Genomic DNA, 10,445 nt, shown 5'->3' on the forward strand with positions numbered 1-10,445 from the left:
CCCTCCCTCCAGGGCCATCTGCTGCCCAGGTAAGATGCAGGGCTTGCTTTCCTAAGTCATATAGCTGGTGAGGGACAGGGCCAACTCACCCACTCTTATGACCTCAGGGCCAGTTCTCCCGCTTGCCACAGGTGGTGAGGGATGAGGAGGGTAGGGAAGGGTGTCATCCCCCGCCTCCCGTACCCATGCTACCTCATGGTAGATGAGTGACAGGGCCAGCTTTCTTTTACTCTGTCCTCGGGTCTGGCTTACCCACTCCCGCTCCACCAGGGTCAGTACTATTATGCTGGCTGAGTGAGACACAAGGCCCCAGAGTGCAGCAGCACTGAGGGGTGGTGCCAGCTCTCCAGATGTCAGAAGCCAGTGAGGAGTGGGGCCAGTTATGCACTACCCCTCTATAGCCACCTGGTTTCCAATGGCTACCCCAACTGACCAGGGACATCCCCATGTTCTCTAGTGATAATATGAGCCGTAGACATTGACAACCACCCCTGCCACAGACTCAGACATAGTTCTCAGTGGCGGCTCATGCTGGGGCCTCACGGTGGTCCCAGGTGGTGGGGCTGGCCACTCATAACAGACTACTCCTCTCTACCTTTGAGTCTCCAGTTCCATTTCTCTTCACAGGGCTCAAGCTATTCCATTTCTCCTCTCCCATCTGACCACTACACACATTGTGATGGCTCCTGCTGCAGGCTGGCCTCTGGGCGACATTCTCCATCCATGTGGCACAGTGAGTATCTATGGCCGGCTTGTGCCACACGCTGGAGGGCAGGTCTGTGGGAGGCAGGATGGTGCTTAGGTCTTGGTCTGTCTTCTTCCTCTTGCCCTGCACTGCCTGGATTTGATTTTTATGAGACCTGGGTGTAAGACAGTTTTGTCTACCAAGTTAGGATGAGCAAAGGGTTGCCTGCCATCTGCTCTGTTCCTGACTGATATATGAAGAATATCACCCACAAGGTGTCTCTTTGCCCATCGCTAGGGGTAGGGGCAGGGCTGGAGGTGGGGGAAAAACTCTCAGTTTATTAAGATCATAGCACTACATGCTCTGTACCAAGTATATATACATCTGCTCATTTGCGATTCCTAACAATGGAATAATGAGGTCTGACCATCATCCTGTTTTAAAGATGAAGAAATAGGCTCAGGGCATTCAAGAAGTCTGTGGAAGGTCATGTAGTGGTGACTGTTGGAATATCCATGGCAACCCAGACTGTATGCTTTCAGAAGCATCTCCTTGTTTCAATTTCTGATATGCAAAAGCCGCCGAAGCCTTTGCACTTTCTAGTGAGAGATTGAAAGTAGGGGGTTGGGGTTTAGTTCAGTGGTAGAGCGCTTGGGTAGCAAGCTCAAGACCCTGGGTTCGGTTCTCAGCTCTGAAAAAAAGAAAGAAAGAAAGTAGGGCTGAGGTGGTCATTTTGCAGTCACTCACCAAAATGACGAACACAAAGGGAAGGAGGAGGGGCACTCAGTCTATGTTCTCTAGGCCTTTAGGAAACATGGAGTTGTTCCTTTGGCCACATACATGGGAATCTACAAGAAGGGTGACATTGTAGACGTCAAGGGAATGGGCACCGTTCAAAAGGAATGCCCCATAAGTGTTACCATGGCAAACCCGGAAGAGTCTGCCAAGTCACCAAGCTTGCCGTGGGCATCATTGTAAACAAGCAGGTTAAGGGCAAGATTCTGGCCAAGAGGACCAATGTGCGGATTGAGGACATCAAGCACTCGAAGAGCAGAGGCAGCTTGCTGAAGCGGTTGAAGGAGAATGATCAGAAAAAAGAGGAAGTCAAAGAGAAGGACACTTGGGTTCCGCTGAAGCGTCAGGCTGCGCCACCCGGAGAAGTGTGCTTTGTGAGGACTAACGGAAAAGAGCCCGAGCTGTTGGAGCTCATCCCATACGGACTCACGGCCTAATGGACAAAAATGAAGTAAAGGACCTGGACTGCAAAGTGTTTTCCTTAAAAAAGAAAGAGAGAAAGAAAAGAAATTGAAAGTAGAACCCAAAAGTTCCTATCAATTCCTTTTCCTCCAGAATACGTGACATCCGCCTTCTTGTCAGGGGCAAATTTCTCAAGAGATGCTTTTTGTGGCCTTAGAAGCATGGCCCTGTGTCCCATGGGCCTGCGCCTCTAGGGGGCGTGCTGAGAAAGGTCAGAATAGTGATCTGTGTTGGCTACGTCTTGACATCGTCAGCAGCCTTCTAAGCTAAGAAAACTGGGCCAGTTTGCAAGCAAAGAGGCTTGTGAGCTGTGCTAAGGAGGGCTGGTGCCCTGTAGTGGGACTGGGGATCTGAAAACACGAAGCCACGCGAGACTAAAAGAACCAGTTGCCTCTGCACTCCACCAAGCTGGAGACAAGATGCAAAGCAAGATCTTTGCAGGAACCTCTATTTCTTGTCTGCTCTTGCGCAAGTCACGTGTAGAATGTTCCAGATACATTAGTGCTGAGGTCTGAAAAATCATAGCCGCAATATCCCTGTGCCAGCTACTGGCAAATGCCTTATTTACTCTCTCTCTCTCTCTCTCTCTCTCTCTCTCTCTCTCTCTCTCTCTCTCTCTCTCTCTCTCCTCTCTCAATTCTTCACAACTCCTGCTGAGGGAAGCAACTTGTTGGGATGGCAATGAGGCTAAATCTCATAGGGAGTAGACATCTCCTCCTGTGTCGTGCTGTTTGAAACCATGGAGCCACGATTTGGATTCGATTGGATGGATCGTCAGGTTCGGGCTTTGCTCCTCCATTGGAATGGAGACATCACTTTCAGAGCAAGGCTGGGTCGTTAGGAGCCGGGTTGCCATACCAAGGAGTGCTGTGGTTGCCGCAGCTGGAGAGACTGTCTTCTCTGGCACCAACTGAGAGCACCCTGAGGGACCCCAGTGTGTGTCAAAATATTGAGTTGCTTTGCACGTGTCAGAGTCACCGAAGTGCACACATCTCTCTCTCCTTAGAGAGAGCCAAGGCCCTCATGCTGAGCCCAGACTCTCCAGGAGTACTGAGAGCATTTTCCCCAGCAGGGAAAAGAATCTTTTTTTTATTGACACAGAAGAGGCAAAAATTTCCTTTTTGTACATAATTAAGGCATTTTATTTCCTTAATTGTTTTGAGGAAACGCCCCCCCCCCCCCCCGTAGAAATGGAAAGGACCCTGGCCAGGTTGGGATGACTGAAAGCAAACAGGGAAGTCAGTGTTAGTCCCATGCTATCAAGTCACAAAGGTGCATATGTGATTGTCCCCAGGACAAACATATACTTGTCGGTCCCAATGTGTATCATCCACCCAATTTTGGGAAAACTCTGTCTTAAGCCAGTGTCATGGGTTAATCTGTCTGTCTCCATAATACTCAGAAATATATACCATCATCGAGCACTCTTATAAACTCAGACACTAGATCACAGAGAGTGTAATTAGCTCACCGGAAGTAGTACATTGATGACTGAGAGAGTCCGAGAATACTTATTGGGAGTAAGACTCCTGATCTTCCATCACTAGGAGAGAGTTCCCAACCCGCCATCATCCACAGGAATCGACTACATGTTTATCATCATGAGGAATCTAGTCCCATTCTCTTAGAGATAGCCATTGTTATATCTCTTCAGAGATGGGGACACTGAGGGTCAGAGACACAGGAGACCTGTAAATGTCAGAGCATGAGTCTCCCAAACTCCCTGCTGCACCAAAGACAGGGCAGTCTGCCTCGGTTATTCTATGCTTAGAACTGTGCCTAGAAATATCCTAGTGATATTTTACTAACGGCCACGCCTCTCTTTAAATGCCCACATCCGTTTCTATAGGAAACACTCCTGCTTTGCTTTGCTGGAGCAATCTCCTGCCTCAGAATATTTACATTTATAAGCACTTCTCTAGAAACAATAGACTTACCTCTCGGTGTAGGTAATTAACGGGACCGTAAAACATTTGCACAAATGGCATCTGCAGAAACAAGGTGAAATGAAGAGCTGCCATTTGAGCCAACCCTGTGTGAAACTCATTTCAAAACATTTAACCAAAGGGAGAGAGGGGGGAGATGTGTGGCTGGTGCTTGTAGGATCATTTAGCTAACAGCAGTGTACTTTCAAATTAAACCTTCCATCTAGAAGTGCTGAGTGTGTGTGCTTATGTGTGCACGGGTGTGTGAGAGCACACATTCATGCATTCATGTGTATGCATGTGTGTGTGTGCACATGTACATGCATGCATGTGTATGTGCACGTGTGCTCATGCATGTGTTGTGTGTGTGTGTTCCCTTTTTGTTTCCTATAAGGCTTCTTTCTACTGTATTCTCGAATACTAGAAGGGGCAAGGGAGACCCTGCTTATTCATTATGGCTCTTTGTCTTTTAATCATTAGCGTGTCATTTATCCTTAGCCACGAATACACATGGAGTATTAGTTTCAGTGTGGTACTTTACCTATTGATCTGCTTTCCGTGGTCCCGTTTATGGGCTGACTGCTCCACACTTAAAGTCAAGAATGCATCACTCCCTCTTCATTTCAAACCCTCTTTCCTCAGCTCCTTCTGTTAATCCATGCATAGAACCTTTAGAATAACCATGTCAAGGGATATAAAAGGCAAACCTCCTCTTCCTCATAATTGGAAATTTCAATGAGAATTAAGTGAAAAAAAAAAAAAGAATGAAACTGGATGAGAAATGGATACTGTGGTGGTTTGGATATGTTTGGTCTAGGGAGTGGCATTATTTGGAGGTGTGGCCTTGATAGAGGAGGTGTGGCCTTGTTGGAGTGGGTGTGGCTTTGTTGGAGGAAGTGTGTCTCTGTGGTAGGAGGTTTTGAGATCTTTCAATAAAGATGTAGAACTCTTGGCCCCTCCAGTACCACATCTGCCTGCACATTACCGTGCTTCCTGGAATGATGATAAGGGACTGAACCTCTGAAAGTGTAAGTCAGTCAGGTCCAGTTAAATCTTGTCCTTTGTAAGAGTTGCTTTGGTCATGGTGTCTCTTCACAGCAGTGGAAACCCTAACTGAGACAGATACATTGAAAATGTTTAGTCTTATCATTTAGAAATGGGTTTGACACTCACGCTTGCTGCCTTCTTGAGACCACAGTTTGTTTTCTATGAGGTGTTTTAAGTCAGTGGTCAATGCTATCTCACCTTCTGGGTCCATCTTAGACTGACGAATTTGTTACCTGTGACCACTGGAAAGGCAACACATCCTGGCCGGAAGGAAGTCCGCACAGATGTGATGAAAGATGGAAAAACTCAACGAAGGGGTGTGTTCAGCATAGAAGTCTTCCTATGGAACAAATGCTTGCCTTAGGGATAAATCTGTCTCCAGGAGAATGGTGGAGCATGCCAGCTCTCTGGACTTTTCAGTGACAAGAACCTGGAGCATTCAGAAAAGGAGACAGGCTGGGGAAGGTGGGTAGGAACCCTGTTGCCCAAGCACAAAGACCCGAGTTTTGAACCTTAGTACCTATGTAAAAGCTGGGTGTGGATTTTTGCATGCCTACACACATAGCACTGTGAGGGAGGCTGCAGGGACAGAAGAATCATAGGGACTTGCTGGCCAGCCAACCTTAGCTGAAAACAGGAAGTTCCAGGTTTAGTGAGAGACTGGGTATTGAGTCAGAAGTGAGACAGCAAGACTCTAAACATCCTCCTTTTGCTTTCTGCTTGGGCACACACACACACACACACACACACACACACACACACACACAAATACACACCACACACACATGCACACACACATGTGCATGTACGCACACAAACAGGCATGCATGAACAAACTCATGTACACAAACACATACACACTCATGAATGGGGGAAGACACGACTCCTTCCTTCACCCTATACCATCACTGCCCAGTTTCCTATCTCCCCATCAGTTCTATGGTCCCCTTCCCCCCTTAATGGCTAAAAGTAGGAAATGATGCAATGAGATTCTGTAGCATACCCCATTACTGATTCCTGATCTTTGGGAAGCTCCTCATTGAGCTTACTTCATTGGACTGGTGGACTTTGAAGAAATGACTCCCAAGGATCACAGTAGAGGTCCAGGTTGATGCACCATGAATCAAGGGGCAGTGGGGAGTCAGTGCTCTGAGTCTAGTGGGTAGCTCCAGACCCTTCTTGTGTAAGGTCTACTGCACAGCGAACGAAGTCATTCCCTGGGCATTATTTCATTGTCCAGCTCTTTGTTCCCAACATTCTAATTCATGGCCAATTCATCTTGGTTTTACAGGTAGTGGCATGTTAGAAGAGAAGTCATAAACCAGGGTCAATGGAGTCTACGCCTCACACCCTTTCCTTCGTAATCTATGGCACATGTGGGCAGATGTCTCCATTCAAGACCCCAGATAATAGCCTGCTGAGCAGAACAGCATGACTTGAAGATGTCATTTTTTTGTTCATGTTAGTCCCAAAGGCAGCACTGGGAGCCATTTGATAGATAGTCGTTTTAGTGCATCGACTGAAATTAAAACTGCAAAGTAATTTCCTCCCTCAGTTTTAGGGACAGCTTCTCACTGTGACTAATATTAGTGGGCTTTCAATATTTTCATTGAAGTAGAAGATCTTGCAAATCACGTAGTGACTCACTGCAAATGAGTGAGTCTGAATAAGGCTTCGATGCGTCATCGCTGTCATCGTAGGGGCTCAGGGAGTCTAGACTTCCCAAATTGGTTGTTTTCCCCCATTTAGGCTGAGCTCATCTTCCCTGGAGGATATAGCTCAGGTCAGGTACCCGGAAGTCTGTCCTCTGGGGGGAAAGGAAGCAGTTGGCATGCTCTGTACCATAGTCTGTTACCTAATGCTCAGGAGCAGGGATCAGGAAGCTGCCACCCTATGTCACCGTCACCTGCTCTTGTAAGTGCAGTTTCATTAGCTCAGGGACACACTTCTTTGTCCCTTGCTGCCCAGGACAATGGCGGAGCTGATAGCAGCTAGAGATGGAATGGTCTGTAAAAATGAGTAGATGGATTATCTGACCCTTCACTCCTCGGTTTGCCAAGCCCTGCTCTAAACAGGAAGTATGGTCATTCAGAGGGCTGCTTTAAGAGAGGATGGAGGCAACCTGGAGCGGCTTTGAGGTGGGGCAGAATACAAGCCGGTGTGAAGCAAGCCACCCGCCGGAAGCTTTAGGTTCTGGCCTCTCTAGGCTCATGTTTTCCTTGCTGGAGATTGTGTTCTTGGCAGAGTTCTCTCGAAGGATCTGCCTGGACTTCAAGCTGCTCAATATGATTCCTCTCAATATGTTTGGGAACAACCTATCCTGCATTCCGAACAGGGTTATTAGTACTTTACCTTAATTACCAGAATCAGCTGCCAAGAAAGAAAATGAATATTTTGGTAGTTTCAGCCTTCACGTAGATGGAAGTTACTGGAGTCATTAAAACCCACCGCACCCCCCCTCCCCCCTTTTTTATTTTTTCTTACACAGCACGAGTGAGCGACAGAATGCAATTTGAATTTTGTAATTGATTTGCAAAGCCGGTCTTGGGATGAATTGAACAGTCTTTCAGATGGGGATCTGGTCTCCAGAGGTGGACAGCCATGGTTAAAAGAAAAAAAAAAAAACCAACAAAAAACAACCCAAAAAACGAACATATGTTTTTCCTGGTTTGTGGAAATGTGCTCCTTGTCTGAAGAACCCCTGGCTGGATACGTCCAAGCATTTATTGCGACGGAGAAAGAGCTGACAACTGAATACAGGGCGGAGAGAAATAGTCCAAAGGCCTGTGCAGGGCTCCAAGGATTTAAAATCTAGCTCTGGCCCAGATGCCCTTTTGCGCAGGCAGGAGATTATCTCTTTTTGCCCGAAGGGTAATTTAGCTGTCAGCACTCCCTTCTCACACATCACCATCCCTTTCCCGTTTGACTTTTTAATTTCTTGCTATGAGTAAATCATCCGATTCCGCCGTCTCCCCATCTGTGTGGGGCTTGACTCTTTTGGTTTGTTTATATCTCTTGGACACTTGGTTGCTCTGATTGCTATTTTCCCCGAGCTCAACGAACCCACTAGAATGTGTAAGCTCAAATGAGAAATTAGAACCAGAGAGAAGTTCCTCCCACTCCAAACCTTCCTGCCTTGGGTTACCAGCTTGGAAACCCAGAGGCAAGAGGAAGCTAATGGAGGATGGATAACCTCTAAAAGGTTAGTGTCAGGTGATCAGACCACAGTGCAGAGGGCTTCGAACTCTATCTACAAAATCTTGATGGGAGAAAGAAACCTGACCAAAGCAACCCCAAACCTGTGGACAAGCAATGCTGCTTAATGAACTGGTGGGAGAAATGGCTTAAAAAGGGCAAGCCCGAGCCTGAGGTGGCAGACGGGGAAGAAAGGGGCAAAGGAACAGACGGAGAAGTGTGTGAGGAAAAACAGCAAGTGGGGACAGAATTGTCGACTGTCTTGTGTTGCTCTTTAGGGAAGGAAACCATGATTGGCCTAAATCAAGACAGCATGCTGGGGAGGACCACTCAGGAATGGAAGGAAATCCAGGAGGGAACGTTTGTAATTGGCAAATCAATCCGAGCCTACGGAAACTTGGACAGATGGCCTTTTCAGATCAGGTCTAAAGTATTATTTCTGGAAGGAAGCCTAGCACCTGTCTGGGTAAGCCACCTGACAGGCAAGCTCAGCATCATCCTCACTAGGGGTTCACTTGTCTACAGGGTCCCGGATACTCCCTTCGTTCATTCATCTCCTATCTAGTTCTTCCCATAATGTGTGCCTGGCCCATAGACAATATTCGAACCGTGTGTGTTGAATGACTGACCAATGTCTTCAGGAAGTGAACACCAGGCAGTAGGCTCAGTGGGGAAGAGCAGGCAGTAAGGTCAGTGGTGAAGAAGCCCCAGATATTGGGAACTTTAAATTCTGCTTGCATTGGTGTGACCTTAAGCAAGTTAATTATGTCCCTGAACTTTCACTATTCCAATATGCACAGTAATACTAATTAGATGTGCGATTTTTGGGAGTGGGTAAAGAGCAGCCGACGAGTGGTAGATACCGTTCGTTAATACAGCCCTTCTTCTTGCTGGAGTTCCTGCTGCTGCAGCCCAGAGCACCGGGACACAGTTCCTTGGTTTCAGTGCAGGCAATGAGATGCTGAGGAAGGATGATGGGTCTGAAACCCAGAGTCTGGGTCTGAAATCCAGAGTTGTGTTGTTCGGCTCAGACACTGGGCAGAGAAAACAGTTGAGGCTAAGTCTGTGAATCCTAAGATGCTTTTGGGGGAGCTCTTACAAAGGTTGAGATGGATCTGAGCCACTTAAACATCAAGGTCCAGAGTCAACTAATCGGGACTCTTGGAGACTCCCAGAGACTGAACCACCAACCAAAGAACGTATATGGGCTAGACCTAAGGCCCCTCCCAACAACGCCCCTCTATGCACATTTTTACCAGATGGCAGTTTGGTACACCCCTTGGGCAAGAATCAATCCCTGACACTATTAATAACAAGCTATTATGCTTGCAGACAGGAGCCTCTGTCCTCCGAGAGGCTCCATCCAGCAGCTGACTGAAACAGATGCAGAGAGACACACAGACAAACATTAGATGGAGCTTGGGAAGTCTTGTGGAAAAGTTCAGGGAAGGATTGAGGAACCTGGAGGGAATGGGGATTCCAAAAGAAGGCTAACAGAGTCAACTAATCTGGACCCTTGGAGACTCTCAGAGACTGAAGCACCAACCAAAGAGCCTACATGGGCTAGACCTAAGGCCCCTCCCAACAACGCCCCTCTGTTCTCATTTTTACCAGATGTGCAGTTTGGTCTTCATGCAGGTCCCTCAGCAACTGGAGCAGGGGCTGTCCCTAACTCTGTTGTCTGTTCCTCTATGGATCCTGTTCCCTTAACTGGGCTGCCTTGTCTGGTCTCAGTGGGAGACGATGCACCTAGTCCCATAGTGACCTGAGGTGCCAAGGGTTGGTTGGTACTGGGGGGGGGGGCTCCTTGTTTTCAGAGGAGAACGGGAAGAGGGATGGGGGAAGTGCTGTGTGTGTGGGGGACTGGGAGGAGGAGGGGGTGGGATCAGTGTGTAAAACGAATAAATATATTAATGGGAAAAAATCAAGGAGAATTTGTAGACCCTGGTGTCTTATGTTAATTATGCCTTTCCTGGCCTCTGGGTGAAAGAATAAGACTACTAGGTAGGTAGACATCCTAAGGTCTATAGCTGGAGTCCTGTCTGCTCAACTTCTGAGTGCTGAAGGGCCAGAGGCTAGGGTCTGTAACTCCTCATGCCACTCCCAAGTGATTAACTGGAAAGGCATCCTTCTCTTACCCGAGTTGCTTTATTATTAAGCTGATGTTATAGTCTTGCCTCCGCCTTCACTGTGCTCGGGTTTAGAAATGCACTAAAATTCATTCTAGAGAAAGCTGATGCTTGTAAGCCATCACGGGCACGTAGAAATATAATCATTAAAAAAATAATCACCTTGATTCTTTTCGATGGAGCTCTGCCTGTTTGCAATTTTATTGT

General features: G+C 47.3%; 1 pseudogene; it reads left to right on the forward strand.

Moving 5' to 3' along the window:
* Nucleotides 1-1,587: 1,587 nt before the first annotated feature.
* Nucleotides 1,588-1,917, forward strand: LOC134479794 (large ribosomal subunit protein eL21-like; annotated as a pseudogene).
* The last annotated feature ends 8,528 nt before the right edge of the window (nucleotides 1,918-10,445 follow it).

Source organism: Rattus norvegicus, chromosome 7 (assembly GCF_021556685.1).
Source record: "Rattus norvegicus strain SHRSP/BbbUtx chromosome 7, alternate assembly SHRSP_T2T, whole genome shotgun sequence".
Lineage (NCBI taxonomy): Eukaryota > Metazoa > Chordata > Mammalia > Rodentia > Muridae > Rattus > Rattus norvegicus.